General features: G+C 34.1%; 1 protein-coding gene across 1 annotated transcript in view; it reads right to left on the reverse strand.

Annotated features, from left to right (window-relative positions):
• LOC118180633 (rhodopsin, GQ-coupled-like) overlaps positions 1-22747 on the reverse strand; it is a 333342-nt gene that overhangs the window by 49014 nt on the left and 261581 nt on the right. The gene's annotated exons all lie outside the window — the stretch shown is intronic.

The raw sequence follows: 22747 nt of genomic DNA on the forward strand, positions 1-22747 counted from the left end.
CTGTTGACCAACTGGGATATTGGTGAGAGACTCTGAGTGCCATGCCAAAGGGCCTGGTTTCGATTCGGAAGGAATAGATGTCTGTAAATGCACAGTGTCTGTCGGGCATGGGAACACTTTAAATATGGGACGAGCCAAGATTCCTCTCGAGAGGTTGAAGGTAGAAGAAGAGGAGAGGTGGGAGATGTTTGAACCTATTTCTCCGGGTTTTTCTTTATGAAAACTGAGGCCGGAACTGAGCAAAGTCGTAGTGTCACCTGTGTGGTGCTCAAGTCTTGCCAAAGACAGCCGCATTTTTGTACACCTTGCCACGATGAATTTCATGGGCTTGTTCTTATGCTGCTGTCAGACAAGTGAGATACGTCACAACAACAACAACAAATGAGATTATAGTCACTTTATTTAGACATTAAAGAACATTTTTCAACGAAAAACAAAGGAGGGTGAAACAAATTTCACTTAAGCAGAAAAACCTCTATCTATTTCTCTTTGTATGAATATACCCTTTTTCTTGTTTAAATAAACCGTTTATATTACTTTGAAGACTTTCAAGTCTCACACAACCTCTTTTTTATGCGGGCAACTTCGATTTCAAAAGTATAAAAATATTCTTTTGCTTATTGAAATTCGTAACTTCCAAACATCTAGCCCATTCTTTGGCTTTTCTTGAGCGTATATTTTGAACTGTTATAATTATTTTATCATTTGTAAGTCAATAAAATGCTCGCAATGCTAATTGCGAAACATCTTGGAGACCTAAGCATTAACTTACCAAACAACAGGAGAATAGCTTTTGGAAAGTTTCAAAACAATTTGCTTGCTACACGTGTATTTCCAGGCATTTCATAGAGGTTGCATTGCATTGAAAGAAATGTGCGTATATATGGTTTCATATTTTCATTTGGTTGCTATTGTTATTTAGTTCGCTTCACTAGTACCGGTTTGTAACTAATTTCGCAATGTTTAAATGTATTTGCTAAATAGCAGCATTTGTAAAGGCAATTTAATCTCTTTACATAAAATTCAGGATTTTCGGCGTTTATTCGTGCTGACTTTTCTTGCATATGGCAGTGATTATATTTGAATGCTTTTAGTTACGAAGTTTTTTTTTTTTCCTTTTCCTTAGGTATTTTAAACAGTGCGTTTAATAATATGTACTTAAGTGTAAGATAATGCTTTAAGAAATACATAAAAGGCTTTAAAAACTTGACAATTTGTTTCTATGCTTTTCATCAAGAGATGGTTTCATTATTTAACACGCATATCACACGGTACAAATATGTCTGCGTGTATCTGTTAAAAGATCTCCCAAAGGCATGCACACGAAATTTTGTAAAGTCGCCGCTATGCAGTAGGACGTAATAATCACTCTAAAAATGCCAAGACATGAAACCTGCCTTCCTGTATTTTAAATAAGTTTCTTTATTGCTATTGAATTTTATCAGAGAAAATAAACATGTCATAACATTATAAATCATCTGATAGTTAAACACAAGGCCAAAAGGCTACTTATCTCAAAGAAAATAAATAATATCTAAACATATCTAGGGAGCAAAATTCACATTTATAATAAATGCTATCGCCACAGCTATCAAAATACACACACACACAAGACAATATTTTTTCCAAATCAACGAAAATGAATAGAACGATATTTTGGTTTGGTTTTAAAAAATGGCAGCTTTACGCTCCAATTTATCATGATCTTATTATAAATCAAAAACTAACCAGGCGGGGTTGAGACGTTTTTTTTTTTTTTTTTTTTTTTTTTTTTTTTCAAAAGAGAAAAACGACTTTTATGTGTTTATGTTAAACAACTAACTCCTGCACACAAACCACTAGTTTTCTTGTGGGTATAAATTAAATTTAAGGAATAAGATCATTCTACTCTGATGCTTTTTAGTGATAACATTTCAATATTTTATCACTAAGTAAATAAATCTTCTTCCATACATTGACTCGTGTTTTTGGAAAGTAAATTATTCTTCTGAATATCCTTCCATATGAGTTGCCACATGTAACAAATTGTATTCTTTTAATACATATTTTTTTTCTGAAATTCAAAGCAAAATTTTCGATGAAAACATGTTTAATAAAATATGCTTAGATTGGAAGTTTCTTTCATGAAACGTATTCATTATTATACCCAAAGGAAGTTAAATGTTGTATCTTCCTTAGATCCCATTAAGAAACAACAGTTGTAATTTAAAAAGGTTAAATCATGAGAACATTTTAATAAAATATTTTTGTTTTATGATGCTTTTAAGTCAAGCATATTGTTTTTCTTCTGCTTGAGGAAAAAAGTATTAATCCTCGTTGAAATTCATTGGTTTAGAAAATGAAGAATGATTATCCTTCCTCAATTACTATTAATAAATCCTGAAGGTTATGCCTTTAGTTTTGGTTAAGGTTATAAATTTTATTTATTTATTAGAAAAATGTATAAATAATTAATTAGAAATCCGCATGGCTGTCTGTTTGCCATTATGAATGGCATTTCTGAAAATATTTCAGAAATGCTATTTTATGTAATAAAACGTTGATCGGAAAGTTTCTAAACGGATCTATTAAATGGAGGATAGATTAAGTCCATACATGCATGAACTCAGAGAGAGCCAGATCTTATTTATCTTATTTATCTAGTACGATGAGAGTATGAGGGATCCGAGCGTTATGTTTTTTTTAAAGATTTTTCTGTTCAGTTAGGAAATATTACTTGTATTTCGGTTCATTCATCATTTTCAGTGAAACTATTAAGCATATTTTACCTTAGACTAGTATTTCCAATAATTTCTTATTATAAATATTTAATATAGTAATTGAGAATAATAATAATAATACTTATAATTTAATCATGTCAAGGACTATAACTTTTTTTTAGTTTTATAAAAATGTGCCTATTAGGTAAACATCATTTGTGAGCAGTATAGGTCTAGTTGCTGATATTAAATGTTCCATTATATACTTAGAGATAAGCATAATTCTCAATTCAAAATAAAATCCTGTATTAATAAACTAAAACTTAGTTCACAAGATAAAATGGTATTAAGTAAATTTTCATGTTAAAACAAATAATTTATAATGTCTTTAAAAGTGATGTAAGTTTATCACTTAATTTTTAACTACAGTACTACTGCAATTATCCAAACTTTGATTATCCGAATCGCTTTTAAATTTTTTTCAGAATCACCTGAAGAAAAGAAGGAAATGGAGAAAAAGGAAAAAGAAGCTTAAGAAAAGTAAAGGATAGATACAGGAGAAGATGCGGATGACGTGTCACTTGAGGAATTGAGAAATATTGTTTTGAAAATTATCCGGATGTTCAGAAGTTAGTGTTGAGGATACAGTAAAATGGATGATGTGTGATTGGTCAGACCCTGGGTTTCAAATTCTAAATGAAAATGAACTTATTGAAAGTGTGAGAGAAGATGTTTCAAGATAGAAGATCTTAACCCGTTCAGGACCGTACACGTCCACTCATACCAGCCCAGCGTCCCGTACCAGCACCCCCTAGATTCAAAGCCACGGAGCGTTTCCCAAGAGGAGGTGTGATGTCAGTGTTAGTAGGTATTGCATTTCATTTCACTTAACTCTCCCCACCCAGCTGGTGGGTGGATTTCCGGAGTTTTGACGGTCACTCGGTCAGTTAAGCGTCCATAAGAACAGTCGACATTCTATTTCGTTTTTTAACTATTCCACTTTCATATTATTTGTTTTCCAAATTTTTTATATGGTTCACACATGCTATGTACTGAACTGCAAAGGCATCTACCCAAATGGTTCAAAAGTACAGGTTTTCTCTTTTCCGAAAGAGAAAGAATTGTTAAACAAATGGATACACGCGACCCATAGAAACAATTTCAAGCCAACAAAATTTTCGAAAGTAAGTTTATAAATATCTGTGCTTAAAAAAGTGCTTCTGTGTTAAATATATTATAATTATAATAAACTAAAACGAGTACATACATTTACAGAAAGTATACGTATTTAATCTTAACGTAACTATAATAGTGATTATATGAATATGATGACTTAATCATATTATTAATTTATTTTATAGCAGATAGTATTGTTTATTATCATGCTAAGCGTTCAATCTTTAGCAGATGGCATTATTTATCATCATGCTAGCCACTTAATTTGTAGTAAACGGCATTATTTACCAAGTTAAGTAAATTAAACAAATGTGTGACCTAAAATTAGGATTAGATGAAATGTAGGCATAATAAAAATTCGAAATTTTAAATACATTTTGTATGTTTCAAAGTGCTTGCATTTAAATATTTCGATACATTTGTCACAGCAACAGCGTATTTATTAAAATCTGATGACCTTGAAAAATCTTGATTATATCTCTGTACCTAATGACAATTTTGTTTCTTATATTAATGTGAAAAAATACGCTATTTAAATTTTTATGAGTTCATGTCTGATATTCTTAAAATTCACATAATACAACGTAAAGCATTAAAAATGAAATTTTACAAAATTCTAGCTTAGATAATTAAATCCGATTATAACAATATTTGCATGCTAGTGTTTTGACGATAATAAATATATCATTTATGTGATAAAGATAACGCGCGTGAAGTAAATTTGATGCTGTAATTATGTATAATTACGTAACAGTTCAAAAACTTCTGTCAGTGGACAACGAACAAAAATTTTTACAAAGCAAAATTCAGACACAAATAGCAGTGAAATTAACTTTACAAAATTTGAAAAACTTTGGTGTACTTATATATGCATGTGAAGTCGGTCATTCGACTGATATGATCGTAAAATATTTAGTAATGACGGCAACAAATTCTTAATTAAATAATTATTGCAAAAAAGTGAATAATGTGCTTAAGCCTGTAGTTAAAAGGCGCAAAATACAAACTGTTCAAAACAAAATTTGATTTTTTACCGGCTTCTGAGAATGCATGCATTTCTATATACTTGCACGCATCAAAATTTACGAAATTCTGAGTTTCATTTCTTTTTATCATAGGTATTCATTATGTATTCCCCTTTCATTTACAAGTATAGTGGAATATCAATGCAACTCTTATATGTGTATATGTTAAAGTTCATGAATTTTTTGATTTAATTAATTCATATATATATATATATATATATATGTGTTAAAATTCCTGAAGTTCTCTTTCTTCACCCCAAATACATTGTTTTCAATTTTATATTTTGTATAGCAGTGTGTCGAAGCAATTTTTTTGCAAAAAAATCGAGTTTGTTCTAGGTGGTGTTGACCGTATACGCGACGCAACGATTCTGCTCCTACCAGCCCAGCTTCGCGTATACGTAACTTTAAAACGGAACGATTTACTTGAATTTTTAAAAGCCAGTAGATGGAGCTAAGTGGTAACTGTATTCACATGAGTATTCATACTGCATATTGACCTTCATGTACTGGCATTAGTTTCTGTTTTGTGCTTCTAGTTTTGATAGTTCAAACTGGGAATCACGGCTCTTTATAAGTGCGCCTGTGAAACAAAGGGGGACAGAGGTTTTTGTTTTCGTTAGGATTTTCTTATTTTTTTCTTCTATTTATTTTGAAACTTAATGTAAGCTTTCTTGGTTAATTGAAAAGTAACATTACAACATTATTAAAGAAGGGGATAGACCAGCTTTCTCGACGCGTAATGCATCTAGCTCGCATTTCTCAGGAAAGATCCGGCGTTTTTTGCTTTTCTTACTCGATTTAATAGGTCATTATATATAATGCCTTGAATGGTCTTTTTCTTGATTACTTTCCGGTCATCGTGGACCCTGTTTTCGATTTAGAAAAACAGGAAGTTTTCTAAAATAAACCTGATGTCACACAGGGTTTGAGGATGAAATATTTCTGATTGTCTTTTGAAGAAGTTTTGGGACATTTATTGGATTTATATTCATTTTCATTCCGTTAGCCATGTCTAAGAAACCTTACTTAAACTTAAAAATTTGTCCAAAATCACCGAACACTCCACTTTTCCGTCTAACTGGAAGAAAGTGTCGGAAAATTGACGTTGACGGAAAAATTAAAGTTAGGAGAAGATGCGTTGTTTAGGAGAAGATGTGCTAAAAGAAAGGAAAAGCGAAAGAAAAAACTTATTTTGAGTGCAAAATATGCAATGTAAGACTGTGTGTCGATCCTTGTTTTAATTTATTTCACACACAGCAGAATTTTTAAATTAGAATTTAATTACCTACAGGTAATTCTTTTTAAATTTCGTATTTGTACTTTTTTCATTTTTATAGTATTTATTTCTGTGTGTATAGTTATGGTTTTAGTATTTTGCCTGTTTATTCTATTAATGTGACATTCTATATATAAATACACATTAAAAACAAGTACATTAAATACGCAAGTTCAAATATTGAAGTCATAATATCAAAATGCTGATTTTTATACTTTTTTTTTTTTTTTTTTTTTTTTTTTTTTTTGTAAAATTAGCCAGGCTTAACTGCTGAAAATGCGCGAGCCGGTGACGACGAAATATTTCAGCGTGTCCGATCCCGTGACCGCGTTTCGTCCTCCAGGCGCTGGCCAGGGAACAGACACCTGACCATGAGCTAGTGAAGCGTTTGCCGACTTTGAAACTGTGTTGAAGTGGATGAAACGTCAGCACAGATTTGATCATATGCAACTTCTCATTGTCAAGCAGATACGCTACTTGGCTGCCCGAAAACGGATGAAGACAGTCATGCAGCTTACTTTGACCGAGATGGTCAGCACGCAATGACATTCAGCAGTTGTAAGTACTGTACAGTATGCTATATAACATGTACGTAAAAGTGCTGCCTTTTCATTTTAATTAATTAAAACCCCTTTTTCTTTAAAAATAGTTTTTATTTCCCATTTTCATCGTACAGTACATACAGTAAGTAATTTAAGTGTACGTAGACTCTTTCTTCGGAAAAAAAATACAGTTATCCGAATTTTTGATTATCCGAATGGGGTCCGGTACCAAATTATACCGATAATTATAGTTCTACTGTAAACTAAAAAATCATCAATGCTATTCCCTTTTCCAAACTGAAAATGAAGTTACTTCACATAGATGAGAAAAGTTGTATAATATAAATAAATAATATAAAGTAATCAATTCTTTACGCCAATATTTATAAATATTCAATGCAAATAGTATGAGCAAAAGTTATAAATGATAAAAGTAAAAGAACATAGACGTTATTTTTCTGAAACTAAATTAATTATATAACTATTTTTTCGTGAAATTTATCAAAATCCCTTACCCTTCTTGTAATAAAAGTGATAGTTTAAACTTGTTGCATTTTTTCAACAAAGCAAATGCATTCCGGAGCAACAGCTATCGTTTCAATGGAGAAGAATATAATTAATAGCAACGATGTAACACTACCTTCGTCTGTTCTGAGCAATGAGTTCTTAGGAATTGCAATAGTAGTTTAGTAATTTCCAGCGATTTTCAGGCGAGTTCTTCGCTAATGTCTACGTACATTGAAGTTTTATATTTAGCCATTTTAATTGATTGATGTAATTTCTTTCAGAAGTTTTTTATTAATTAGTTCTCTTATTCCAATAGTTTAAATGATTGCTAAAATATGTTCTGCATGTGATAAGTCGTAACTCGGGTAATCGGTTTTTGATAACGACAGCAACTGTGAGTCTGAGAATGTTCTGCTTTTTTATTTAAAAAAATTTAGAAAGGATTTTACAGCACGCAATTATTATCCATTTTAAATTTTATTTAAATAAGGCATAGTTAAACATATACATTTTACAAATCAGTGAGAGTGTAATCCATATTACTTTGCGGAAAATAATGATGACTTTCTAAAGTTATAAGAAAATTTTATCTTTAAGAATAATCCCGTATAAAACTCAAATAGTGTGCTATGTCCATTCATCCGATTAAGGAGAGAAAAGTCCCTGCATACTATATTTCCACCACAGGAAAAAATTAAAAGTATAAAAGTAATCAGGAAGTCAGAATGGCTAGTCAAATTTTTTGTTGCCGTGTTAAAAAGATAGAACAGTTCTCGTCATTACGATGCACCACATAAGTCTCAATTTCCCGTTAAGACTTCATACCTTCACGTTTAGATATGACGCATAAGGTTTACAGGAATAAACAAATTACAAGTTTCAAAAATGAGGGATTTATCTCAAGACACTTTCAGAAAACATTAATGATTGCAACTATAATGTTGGTGACAGCAAAGAGCGGTTTTTACAAAACTTAGCACTTTGTATACAATTTTTGTATACAAACTTACACTTTGTATACAAAACTTAGCACTTTGTATACAATACATATGAGTCTTAGAATTAAAATGTATAAAAAAAATACCTTTTTTTTTTCTTTTTTCATTTCAGAAGTCAGATTTTATTTTAGAATATCGTACATTTCAAATAATTGATGCATATTCACGAAAAGAGCTTCTTCATACGTTGTACGAGGGCCATCCAGGAAGTAGATTACGTTTCCGTCTGTGTCCGCTAGGGGCGGGGCTAGCGCGGCCATCTTGGGGTCAGAGCGTTGCGCAGCTCAGTCTGCATCTAGCCGTGCTAGTGAGAGGTTCGTGCTGTGCTCCCTTCAGATACTGTGACGGTTTGAAATGTCTGCGTTAATTGAAAATCCCGCGAGGTGCGCTCAGTAATAAGGTTTCTGACTGCAAAAAACTGTAAACCGATAGAAATCTATCGGCAGCTTCGTGAAGTGTATGGGGACAACATTATCACTGAAGGTGGAGTGCGTCAGTGGGTCATAAGATTTCAAAATGGCCGAACCAATGTTCACGACGAAGATCGAAGTGGGAGACCCAGCATAGTGACCGCCGAACTTCTCGAAAAAGTCGATGCTAAAGTCCGTGAAAATCGAAATTTCACAATAACGGAACTTTCTTTGAGTTTTCCACAAATTTCGCGAAGTTTGTTGCACGAAATCATCAGCGAAAAGCTTGGTTACCACAAGTTTTGTGCAAGATGGATTCCAAAAATCTTGACAGAGGACCACAAAAATCAGCGAATGGCTGCAGCGTTGAACTTTTTGGACGCTTACCATAAGGATGGTGACTCTTTACTCGATCGCATCGTTACTGGTGACGAAACATGGGTGAAACATGTGAACTGGGAAACGAAATTGCAATCAATGCGTTTTGATGACGACGCACAGCTGCAAGAAGAGGTAACGAAGTGGTTGAAGGCGCAGGCGGCCGAATTTTTCGACGAAGGAATTTCCAAGCTCGTACATCGCTACGATAAATGCCTTAATTTGTATGTAGAAAAGTAGTATTTGAGTGTGGCTTTCATCTGTATATAATAAAATTTGTTTCCTATACTTTGTTTATTTTTTTATTCCAAAACGTAATCTACTTTCTGGATAGCCCTCGTATAATATACACAGCTTTTTTTACATGTCTCGTATTGAATTTTCAGTATTCTTGTGACTTAAAATGTGCTAATTTTTATACTGCATAGTATTTATATTTATTCAATAATTGCAGGATTACACGATATGGATAAAACCATATTCTTCTAAATTGAGTACATTATATTATGCATTATAGTACAGTACATTATATTATGCATTATAGTACAGTACATTATATTATGCATTATAGTACAGTACATTATATTATGCATTATAGTACAGTACATTATATTATGCATTATAGTACAGTACTAGGAGAGAAATAATTTAAGAGACACAAAAGTGTATTGCTTTGAATCATGGAGTATCCGAGACTACACAAAGTTACTACTCCAAGTGACGAAGACATTAGGACCGATCGATACTTATAACACTCTGAGATGGCATCAACCTGGAGCCAACATATTTCATTATTACTTACATTAGAACAGCAAATATCCATTTAGTTTACGGAACAGAATCACAGCAAACAAATATATGACAGTAACATTCGAGCTTACACAACAGATACAATGGTAAGGATTTGAGATTTGATATATGAATAAAAGAGTAGAATGGAAATAATAGTAAGAAGTCATGAAATATATTACCATGGTGAAGAAAAAAGAAAGCAGATTAAAAAATGTGAAAGATTTGACTAATAAAACAAAATATTTGAATGAACCATGAAAGAGAATTTTTTATGCAGGTAAAATCAGTTACGTGTAAAGTTCCAAAGTCTTTGACAAAATAATACAAAACCTTTTTAACTATAATGTATGGAACTATAAATTGAAGCATTAAAATATATTCTTGAAACGGATAATAATAATTAAACTGATTGCAGTAATTATTAGTTACAAATTTACAATTCCATGAGAATTTTGGAAATTAAAAGATTTCTGGAGATTTTTTCGAAGTACATCTTTCATTGACCTTCAACCGTATTATACGTATCAAGCGTATTAAGCGTATAAAGTTAATATTTAAAAAATATAGTTTATGAGCTGCTTTCAAGAAAATATTTGTTTCGAAAACTTCTCTAAAACACATTGCAATTATAAAAGAAAGCTGTTGTTTCAAATGTAAAAACATAGCGTCGCTATCATTTCCATTTTTCTATCTGGCGATAATTGTCTAAAATTATTTTATGCGGCCCTATGACCAAATTAGTGTATTTATAATTAAAGGAATCGATAAATGATTCTTACAGCACTCAGCCCAAAGGCTATATTCATATCATCCTAACAAAAAAGATCAAGAGTTTCCGGCATTGTATCTGTCAATAGGGTCCTGTAAATTTATCCCCACAATTTATTTGCAAAGATCATAGTGGAGAGACTTAAAAAGAAATATTGGAACTTGATATAATTTCATTCCTGTTAACAATCTGCTTTTGTATCATCTTGAATGACATCATATCATCTGAAAGCATTTTTCTTCACTAGGAAAGAAAAAAAATCTATATTTTTATGGCAGTTCAATTCCCTGGGCCAAGCAAGTCATCTTGGGGTCATACTCAGTAAGACGCTCGCCTGGTCCCCGCACATCCCATCTATTATGCAGAAGTTTCGAGCTTGTAAAGCTAGACTCTTCGCCTTTAATTGCTCGAAATAGTGTTTTATCTACAGATAATAAGTTACTCATTTATAAATCCGTTTTGCATCCATTACTATCTTACGCAAGTCGTTTTGGCATACGCACGTATCACAAATAGAAAGCGGTTGCAAACCGCACAAAACTGTTTTCTTCTACAAATCACCGATGGTATGTCAGAAATAAAAGGATCCATGAAGATTTAGAGGTTATTCTGCTCAGAATCTACTATTACAGATTAGCAAAGAAATTTCACGAAAAGCAAATACAACATTTCACAAACTTTATAGAATTATACAAACGTATATTGCAGGACATCCAAATAGAGTATTAGAACAGAGGGTTAAAGTTTTAGATACAAATGAAACAAATTAAGTATTAAATTCTCTTTCTAGGCAAAGTTCCTGTTAACACACACACCGATCGCGGACACTTAGCCGACGAGACATTTAACCGACACGAGTTAGCCGACTGGGTATTTAGCCGACAAGGACACTTAGCCGACAAGGATACGTAGCCGACAGGACATTTTGCCGACACGGACAGTTTAGCCGACAGCGACATTAAGCCAACAATGAGTCACGCTCTTCTCAATGCTTTCAGATTTCTAATACTTTCGCATTTCATTACTACTTTGCTCAACACATCACACTACATTCATTCCCGTATAAAGTCGTTTCGCTCCTCCCACTAATTCAATTTGGTTTCCCTGTCAGGAAGAAAAGTGATTCGCCCTACTCCTCGTCACACTGAAACTACTTTTTTCTGAAATACTATTTATACCCTCAGAATGCTATTTACACGTTAGGCATCGTATATTTATTAACCTGGGATAGGGCGCAGCGTGGGAAGGAAGCTTCGCTGATTAAGGGAAGGGATACCTTCGTGGAGGATTTTCTAAGGAAACCTGGCTCATATATATGTTACACATGGTGAAAACCACGAAAAAACTCATGCAGCCTGTCTGTTCGCAGGATTCGAAATTCGGACCGAACTACCAGTGTTCAGTGACTTTACCGCTCATCCGCTACTGCGCCCAACAGAAATAGAGTGACCGTTTTACTTAACATGTAACCAGTCTCTTCCAATGAAAATTGCCTTTTTAGGCTAGACCTTTATAAATGCATTCAGGAAAATGACAGGGAAAGGAAATTTCATTAGTGGGAGGAGCGAAACAATTTTATAAGGGAATGAATGTAACATGATATATTGAGTAAACTAGTAATAAAACGTAATAGGTATCAGAAATTTGGAAGCATTAGGAAGAGTGAGATTAGAAAATTAATATCATTAAACAAACAAGAAAAATTATTAGTGATGTGAAAATGTTCCAAAGAAACCCAGTTGATTAAGTGAAAAATCTTTACGGATAACTTTTGAAAATCTTACATTAAAATGTAATTAAGTGGCGGTCGTAGCTCATATTCTCTGACGATAAATTTCAACGCCTTTTCAATTTGGCCAATGTACACTAAACAGCACAATACATATCAAACAATGCTAAATTACACAAGAATTAAAAGCACATATCGATCTGTCGGCTAAGTGTCCTTGTCGGCTAAATGTCTTGTCGGCTGATTGTCCGTGTCGGCTAAATGTCCTGAGTGGTTGTCGGCTAAGTGTGAATGATCCGAGCCTGGTCAGAACTAAATGTCCTGACGGCTAACTCTCTGTGTCGGCTAAATGTCCTCTCGGCTAAGTGTCCTTGTTGGCTAAATGTCCTGTGGGCTAACTATCGTTTTGGCTAAATGTCCTGTCGTCTAAATGTCTTGTCGGCTGAGTTTTCTTGTCGGCTAAATGTCTTGTCAGCTGACTGTGTCGGCTAAATGTCCCTGTCGGCTAAATATCTTTAAATGTCCTGTCGGCTAACTGGTTGCGGTTAAGTGTCCCGGCGGCTAAGTGGTTGTCGACTAAGTGTTACGGACACCCCCCCCCACTATGGAAATAAAACAAAAAATAAAACAATAAATTAAAAATATTATTTAACCCCGAGTATCATAAGCTTTTTGATAATCTGGGAAATTTTTATCATCAACGCAAACTTTAAGAACTTGTGTATTGTTACTGAGGAATTTAAGGTGCAGCTTGTGTATTGTTAATGGGGAATTTAAGGTGGTGTTCTGTGACAAATGGGCAGAAGGTAAGATAATGATCTGGGGTACTAGTTTCTCCACAAACACAGAGGTAGGTATTGCAGACGCCCTCTCTGTTAAAATATTCAAGAGAGGAACCATGTTTTGTAATAGATCTTGTTAATTGAGGGGAAGTGATGCTGTATTTTATCTTATACTTGTGCGACGCAGTAATATGTGGGGCGGCCTTGTTCACATTCATTACACTCTATTTGCCATTTGATTTTGCCTTGCGTTTCAGTTGTTTCTTCACGAATGAAGTGACCAAAATGCTGGCTGGGCATAATGAATCTGATGTTGTTTCCTTGTTTAATGTGTCAGCAATTTCGTTTCCACTCATCCCAGCATGCGTTTCCACAAAAAGAGCGTTACCTTATGATATTGATGCCTCTGTACGTCTCTTTCGATTTGCACAACTATAGAGGGATTGTGTCAGTTGAGTAAGAACAAATATACCGACATACTGTCTGTATGGATAGTGATATCCTGCAGTTTTGCGGAGTGACGTACTGCATACCTCTGTACATAGCTACTAATTCTTCCTGAAAAGCGGCGTCATTATCCCTTAGTAGCTGCTTCCATAGGTGTAAGGCTTTTCTCTATGGTAAAGAACTAGTGCGCTGCCAGGTTTGTCATCCTTACGTGAGACATTCGGTACATAGTCGGCGTATTACTGTTGGGGATATTATGAAGGTACAGATGTATGTTTACAACTTGTCCTTTTAACACTAGATATCGTAGTTGGTAGCATTTTATAATTGTTTGGATAATGCTACTCGTCGAAGAAGCTTTTGGGACTGCGAAAATAAAATACTGATTGGATAACTGCTTTTTGCTCAACACGGATATGCAATGGTGTTAGACCCGCCAGGACATTAAATGCGAAATGCCCTTGTGATGTTAACGCGAGTGGGCACTGGATGCTGAGAAGATGTTTTACTTTCTTCCCATGCATCGGTTAGGCCCGGAATGAAGTCGCATACATAATCATCCTCTCTATCATAGTTGCATACAGAGAATGTTTTGAATGTGCGAAAGCTGCTCAACAAAATCAAATTTCCCGTGTCTTTCAAATTGTATGTGCTACTAATCTTAACCGCCCTTCGTAATATAAAGAGCTTTATACAAAAGTTCTCTAATTCTCCTCCAGTACCATGATACTAAACAGAAACATCAACACACCATCTTAAAAATTACGAAATGTATTACGCCAAACGTATCGTAAAAGAAAAATTGCAAATCCAGGTAAAAATGACATGGGCATTTTTGAATTATAATCGTGAAAATATGTCTTTATTGTGGTCGTTTCATGAAATTTGGGGCTTCGAAGAAACCTTTCGGTAAATGACAAAAAAAAAAAAAAAAAAAAAAAAAATCTTGTGAGCAACTATTACGGCAAATTTATGTTAGTAGTATTTGATGAAATGAATTCTGATTTTTAATTTCTAGGAATAGGTACAACTGTGTATAATAAATGAGTTTTAAATTCCTTCATTCGTTGAAATTCAACATATGACAGATTTATTGCTTACAAAAGTTGTAAACTCATGTTTACTACAGCATTAACACTTCCGTCCAATTTCTGCCTCAGAATTACCCAGCATTTATGTAATTTCAATAAACAAAGAGGCCTAAATCTCGCTTCTTGGAATTGTCTTCTTCTTTCATTATAATTTTTCTAGTACCTGAATCCTCATTATTTGCATAAGACTACGATAAATTAGGAAAGAAAGAAATATTTGGAAAATATGTATGTTTTGTGAATACATGTCTTAGTAACATATTCGAAATCGTTAGATTACTGATGTTAGTTGCGAATGCTCTGGTGATGTTTCATATTAATCGATTGTAAATGAGAAAAATTTCGTATTAATAAAAACCTGATTTAATAATTTTAGATATGTAACTGTTAATAAATACAGAAATTCTTTAGAGATAAATTACTAAATTACAGAGAAAATTCTGGATACCTAAAATATATTGTGAACATTTATTTTACGCAAATAAAATGTTAACTATCAAAACATTTATGCAGAATCCGTATTGATATTCTAGTATCAGAAGGTAGAATACAGGTCTCGTTTGGAATTAGACGAGACCTGAATCTGACAAATAGACATTTACCTCAGCTTCATTAATGAACGTCTGGATGTCAGAAAAGCAGCTTAGCGACCGGAAGATATGACATTCTATTAGTGCTATATCTGGGATATGCCGCGGAGAAGGCAGCGGTATTTAGTCTGCATTAAATAAGTACTGAGAGTCATTCTAGCACAGTAGTTATAAAGTACTTTTGTGTTTTACCGCTTGGGCTTCCCTAGAAAGCGTCCTGAGACAAAATTTCAGAAAATGACAACTTTTAGAAACCTTTTAACATCTTTTTATTTTCAGGGTGTTTTAATTTACTGCAAAATAGATTTTGAAAAAAATATCTCTAACGATACAAAGCTAAATCAGGAATATTCCTTTTTAGTACTTTTTACCACTATCGTTTACTGAAAATCTTTCTGATCAAATGAAGAAGCTAAATAAAAATTAGTACTTCATCATTTAGTAACATCCCAGAGAAGGTTTTGTTGTCAACTGGGAAGAAGTAGCTAAATACCAACAATTGAAAGAAAACATTGCCAATGTTGTTAATAAAAGTAATTTGAAATATAATTGTTGCTCTACAAGGTTATTTATCATTTCTTTAACTGAGATGTTTAATAATTTGATTTAGACTAATAATATGAGGATTTTATTTGTTTGCTCCATGTGCTCAGTGTATACGATGTTTAGAAATGTTAAGTTAAAGAAATTTTGCATACATTAAGGTATACAATTTTTATATTAAAATGCTTACAAATACTTCTTTATTATTTTTGTAAATTATTATGTATTTTACAATTATACAAACAATAAAGAGATCTTTACGTCATATAGGAAATGAAATAAAAATGCAAAAGAATGAGGCATGGAAGTACAAATATATGGATCGGGCATCGTGTCCTGATTCTGAGTCCACCTTCCACCTTTATATTTTGTCTCACCTTAAACGTATTCTCCACTATGAGGCATTAAGGCAGAAAAAATGGAATTACAGCGTCAAGGGACGTCTCGCTCACCTCTTCATTCGAAATGCATCGCCATATCTCTACCCCACAGTTTAAATGTCTTATCACCAGCTTAGCCCTCTTCAAATTATTTCCACTGGCATGGCATCACTAATCTGATGTCTGTGTTTGCGGCCAAGACGGCAACCCTAACTATTGTATGCTCTCTTACGACTAGCTCCAAACGGCAAACAAACATACAAACAACACAGCACATATGATGTACATTAATATACCCGATTGATATTGTTCAATAAAATGCACCAGAATAACTTCTTATATCCAAGCTACCACTGACTTCTACAGTAAACATTCTCTGTAAACTCAGAATCACAATGCATAATTATGCATAATTACGATCTGTGGTTATTAAAGGGACCCCTGTAAAGACTTTTATTATGCTGAATGAGGACATTGCTAAAATCCTCATTCAGCATAATAAAAGTCTTTACAGGGTCCCTTTAATAACCACAGATCACAAATACCCATCTTCCGAAATAACTTTATAAATTCAGCTACAAATTTAAATATTCTATAGAGATTTTTGGCTAGGCCCTAGCGACAGTAGAATGCTCCACCAATTGAGTACAAATGCTGATAGTCATATAACACGCGGTACAGAAACTGAGCTTGAGGTAAGTAAGTAATCAAGTATACAAACGTGCCCTGGTTACAAATCAAGTATGCCAGGTCCTGAATTCAGTAACAGCCCTAGGACAGGGCATCTCTCAGGTTCATTGAGCAATGCGTTCCTCTGTTCAGAACTTTTGTGTCTCATTTAGAGTCTTCTCATCTGTGCGAAGTATGTGTATGCGACTCAGTGCAAGCGCAAATAATGAACACTGACCTAATCTGTACAGTACATAAACTATATTGCTCTATGAAAGAACTCTGGCCTTCTGTATGTAACTGTTTAATATTTGTTAATGAATCTTATGTGTTTGATTTTTATACATGCTTTATATATGTTTTATTTATATTTATATTTATCTTTTATGTCCCATTTTTTATATTCTGGTATCGAATTACGTTTCTTCAAGATCTATCTTCCAAAATATAGGCAGCTAGTCCTTGCATGATCATGTTGTAATTTATTTAAATTCTTAAATTCTTCAATAAACTCTGGCTAGTGTAGGATTAGGGGAATACAACTGCTTACCTCTGTTATATACTAGGTTCCTCCGTCCTCTATCAGCTGTCATCTATACCAAATCTGGTGCCAGAAACGAATCAGTTTTTGCAATATGCTTGCTTTCCGTTAGCAGCCTTCGTTCACTCCCTAGTTCTAATAAGATGTTACAAGCTTCGATGATACTCTCGAAAGTACTTTCTATATTTTTTTCATTTGAAGTGATACAATAGTTTATTACTCTGCTGCTGATATTCAGAGAGAAAGTATGCATCCAAATTTTAAAAATATACTTGATTATTTAATGTAATAGATCTATTCTATTCCATTTGCATCGCTTCTACTTTCATTTTGTGTTAGAAATTTCTAGACATAATCTAGATGTAGCTGGAGTTTTCGTATTGAAAACAACCATTTATAATTTACGTTGAGAATAAAATAATGCTGGGCATAAATAAAGGGATGTTATTTAAATGCTGTTTCTTGACATTTTAATGGACAATGTATACGTAAAATAGTATCTTACAATATGGTGGAATTGCGAATTTTGATAACGATTATTTGACGGATATTTTGAAAATGAAAATTGAAGTGATTTTACTTACGGAATACTTAATTACTTAAAATTAATTTCGCTTAAAACTAAAAGTTAATTTCTCTAATTCTAAGTAATTCTAAGTAATAATTGTATAGGCAAGTAAAACCAAATAATGTTTGTGTTACATGTTAATCACTAGTTTATTATCATCTTAAAATAAGAAGGAAAAATATGAGGCTAAAAAGTTTCGTCTTTTCTGATTGTTTTGTTGTTACTTCTTAAGTACAATGAAGTTTAAAAATTTTATTTTTTAATAATTAATATAAATAATTTATTTTAATCAAATTGAAATTAAAAAGAATTCATTTAACTTTGTTTTAAGAATAGCGTGTATAAACACTGTAAATAATAAATACAAAAATATATGAAATATTATAATTTCGTAAGTTAAAATTAGTAAATTTATATCTTGTTAAAAAATTAAACAAGATATATATGTTTATTATATAAAGAAAATATAATTTAAGAACATGTTCTTGATGTTATGAGCTTATATTAAGAAAGCTATAATGCCTTGTCATAGTAAACTTAAATTTTAAAACATTTTAATTTTAGCACGTGAAATTGAATTGTGACAAAACATAAATTGTCCGTTTCTTAGTATTTCTTCAGAATTACAGTATACATCACAAAGAAGAAAACGAAGGGAAGTATTACATTATATTACCTCCTTGGCGATCTATCTTACGCTTAAATTTTTTGGATGTAACATCAAAATTTATGATTATAGCTATATAAATCTATTTTGTATTTTTTGCTTAATATGTTTCATAATTCTTAGCAAACTTTTGATAATATGGTTGAGGTATTGTGAAATAAGAATTAAAATGCAGGCCGAATAAGCGATTGTAAATTATTTCTCTTATAAGGCAGTATTGTACCATGGGTTATCTGGTAAGACCTTTCCATACTAACTCCTTAAAAGTATTGTAAGCTTTATGAGAGTTAACAAAGAAAGATTGCGAAAATGAGCAACTGAGACTTTCCAAAGGATCTAGAGTTTACTTATTACAGTACATCGTGCAATCCCATCATACACCAGCATCCAGTATTTAGTATTTAAAATAATGGTTTAGGATGTAAGATCATTAGAATATAGTTTTAATACAATTTTAAATTCACAAATGAAATTGAACATCTGTTTGGGTTTCACACAAATAACAGATAAACCTAATAAGTAAGAGATAAGCAGAATGAGATAAATAAACAGAATAAGTAGAAGACAAAAATAATGAGATAAATATAATAAGTACTGGAAACACAATGGTTTGATGAACTGTGATAGTAATACTAAAGAGGTATCCACAGGGTTAAAAACTTAGTAGGCAAAGGCTACACTATTGATTTAACACGAAGTTGGCTCACACGTTTCACCGGTGTACCAATTTCAATGTCGGCAACTACAAGTTGAATCTGCACAAGTAGACAAATCTTTAGGGGCTGATAGAAGGCAGTTATACTAACAATATTCGTCATAAAGTGTACGGTCGGAACGCAAGCGTCTTTTTCTCAAAAGACCTTCCGCCAGCTGTAATGCAGGCTTCAAACCTGAGGGATATGGGGGACTGACGCACATTTGCGAAGACACCAGATATTTCCCGAATATTGCAGGCAACAACGGCGATCTTGGTAGGGAGATCTGGTGATCTTAGTTACCAATCTATGGGACCACCTCCAACAATCCACCGCCTTGGAAATTTCGTGATTCGTATAACCAGAAAACCTCTTGGCAATCCATGATAGGAAATGCCGTTAAGTGACTGATTGACTGATAACTTATAGTCAGAATACCACTGAGATCAGTAGTTTATCTGGCTCAATCAAATTTATGCCGGATGGGCACAATAACATAGAACTATCTTCACATAATGTCCGCAGTAAGGAAGAGAAAGACGGATAAAGAATAGGAAGACCAGCAACGCAAGAACTCACAAGCAAGTAACCGGCCCGGTAAAGGCGTGACTAAATGGGAGTCATAAAATGAGTGTAGAATGTGAATAAAACTAGAGAATTTAAGAAATACACATTACAATAAATGAGTAAAATACAAAATTAAGAATGCTAATAAACACATTGTGTACATCATTTACAGGTGGGCACTAGGTGGGAAAGTTCGGGTCCCTGATAAGGTGGGCCGCAAGTGGGCGCAGTTTGGCGTCTTCATTCAATATTTCGTAGGTAAAGATATCAAAATTTCGCATATGGTCACAGTTCAGAGCTTTCGTGAAGAATTTCCTGTTGATCTTATTCAGGTGCTCTTCTAGAGTGTCCAGTTTTAAGTCACAGTGTAGTGTAGCATTGCTCACAAAAAAGTGAGCATGGGTGATAAGCCTTAAGACTTTGTTTTGCATGATTTGAAGTCTTTTTATATCCTCCTTAGTAGCCGTGCACCAGGCCGGCGGCGACGCATAAGTCGTCAATGGCCTAATTGCCGTGATATAAACTAGCCTCTTTTTCCTGAGGTCTAAGCTAGAATAATTACCCAATATAGGGATGAAACTATTTACAACAGTGAAAATTTTTCTTCTGACCTCTGTTATATGATCTCCCCATTTTAATCTTTCATTTAGCATTACTCCTAAATATTTCGCCTTACTAACTCTAGGAATCTCTTCAGAGAATAAGAAGAGCTTACTGTTAATAGTCAACTGTGTATTTTTCCTCCTTATCAATAATAATTGCGACTTGCTGGCATTAATAGCAATTCTCCAAGTCTTACACCACTTTTCTACCACTGGTAGAAGCTCCTGTAATTTCTTGATTGCATGGTGTGCGTTTGCGGACTTTACGGCTAATGCCGTATCGTCCGCATAGCACCCAAGAAAGTAATTTCTGCCAATGTGAGCCCTAGGGAAGTCATGAACATAAAATAAATACAGGACGGGCCCTAAAATGGACCCCTGTGGGACGCCTGCATTCATGGTTCGTAAACTGGAGATGTCCTTTCCAATAGCCACAGTGAATTTCCTGTTAGTGATGAAAGACATAATTAGCTGAATCAGCTCTCTATCCATAGGGAGATTTATAATTTTATAAATAAGCCCCTCATGCCAGACGCGGTCGAATGCCTTCGCCACGTCTAGCATGAGTAAGGCGACATTTTGTTTCTTGTGAAGCGCATCCCCACAAAACTCGACGAGCCGAACCAGCTGCTTCGTTTTTGAAAGCTTTCTCCGGAAACCAAATTGTTCCGGAGGCAGTAATTCAATATAGTTTTTCAATCTGCTGTAGATTAATCTCTCAAAGACCTTTCCTAGTCCCGGAAGCAAGCTAATGGGCCTGTACCCATCTGACTTAGTGTTATCCTTGCCGGGCTTAGGCAATAAAATAACTTTTGCGATTTTCCATTTTGTGGGAAAATAGCATTGACTAAGACACGCATTGATAATACTCGTGAATTTTGTCACAACATTGCAGGGCAGATTTCTAAGTGCGTGATTATTAATACCGTCTATGCCAGGGGCCTTTTTGACCTTAAGCTTCTTTGTGATTTCTTTGATCTCACTGGGGGTAGCAGTGGGCATGTACCTCTTAGCAGTGTGGGCATTAAGCCAATCCCTAACAAAGTAGCATGCCTCATTGACAAAATTAATGTCCATGGGCGTCATGTTAGGTCTGAACTGCTCTTCTAAATGGTCCGCAAGGACCGTCGATTTGTCTTTATTGTTGAGAGCAACAGAGTTTTCAGTATAAATCGGCTTGTTGCATGTACGCTGCCTTTTCAAGTTACGCATGAACGTCCAGAGGCTGCCATCATTCGGACTAAGATTCTGAATTTTTTCTTCCCATACATCTCTCTTATGCTCACCTATTTTCTTTTTAATTAATTTATTTAATTTGTTCATATCTCTTTTAACGTGAGGGCTCCATGTAAGGTGCCGAGCTTTCCTCATCCTATTCCGGTTCTTAATCATCTCTCTAATTTCCTGTGGCAGAATGCCAGCGTTATTATTTCTTCTCACGTGTCTAAATGCATTTTCAATAGCATTATTGATTGAATCAGTGAGGGTATCAACTGCATCATCTATATCTTTCCACGAGTTCAGAGTATCAAAGATGGGCGGATTCTGACTGAGAAACTTCTGGAACTTATTCCAGTCAGTCGTGCAGATCATTTCATTTTCTGCCTCTTTAGTAGTGCCTAGGTAAGCAATGACCGGTATATGGTCAGAGCTCAATTCGTGCTTTACTTCAGTATAAATAGGGATTGAAGTATTTGTCAGAAGTATATCAAGAAGGTCTGCATTTCTTGGGTTCTGTGGTCTATACGTATACTCCTCAGTAACATGCAAGGCAACTGGGTGATTATTTATAAATTCATAGAGGACCTTACCATTTTGGTTAGTTTTACGGCACCCCCACTCGGAGTGCTTTGCGTTGAGATCACCCGTTAGGATATACTTATTAGTGTCAGAGAGAAGTTTGGAAAGAACACTTTCCGTCAGTAGTTTCCTGGGCGGATTATAAAATGAAATGAAATTCAAATTACCATATTGCGGTAAGTACACTGAGACTGCGACCATCTCATGTCCGTCGTTTCTATCTTGGTTAATCAAACAGGACTGTAGCGAGTTTCGCACATAAATTGCGGCCCCCCCACCACGGTGACTCAAACGATCGCACCTATATGTGCGGTAATTAGGCAAATTTATACGCACGCATGGCGTGGCAAAAGTCTCTGTTACAAGGGCAATATCAATATTGTGATTGTTAAGGAAGTTTAAAAATTCCGTCAACTTGTTCTGAATGGCATGAGCATTCCAGAATGCTAATTTTATGGGATCTCCTTGTGTGGTGTACCTATCCATTAAGATCTTGATTTA

Source organism: Stegodyphus dumicola, chromosome 1, assembly GCF_044657685.1.
Source record: "Stegodyphus dumicola isolate Sdum_Otavi_A_Nest chromosome 1, ASM4465768v1".
In the NCBI taxonomy this organism is placed as follows: Eukaryota; Metazoa; Arthropoda; class Arachnida; order Araneae; family Eresidae; genus Stegodyphus; species Stegodyphus dumicola.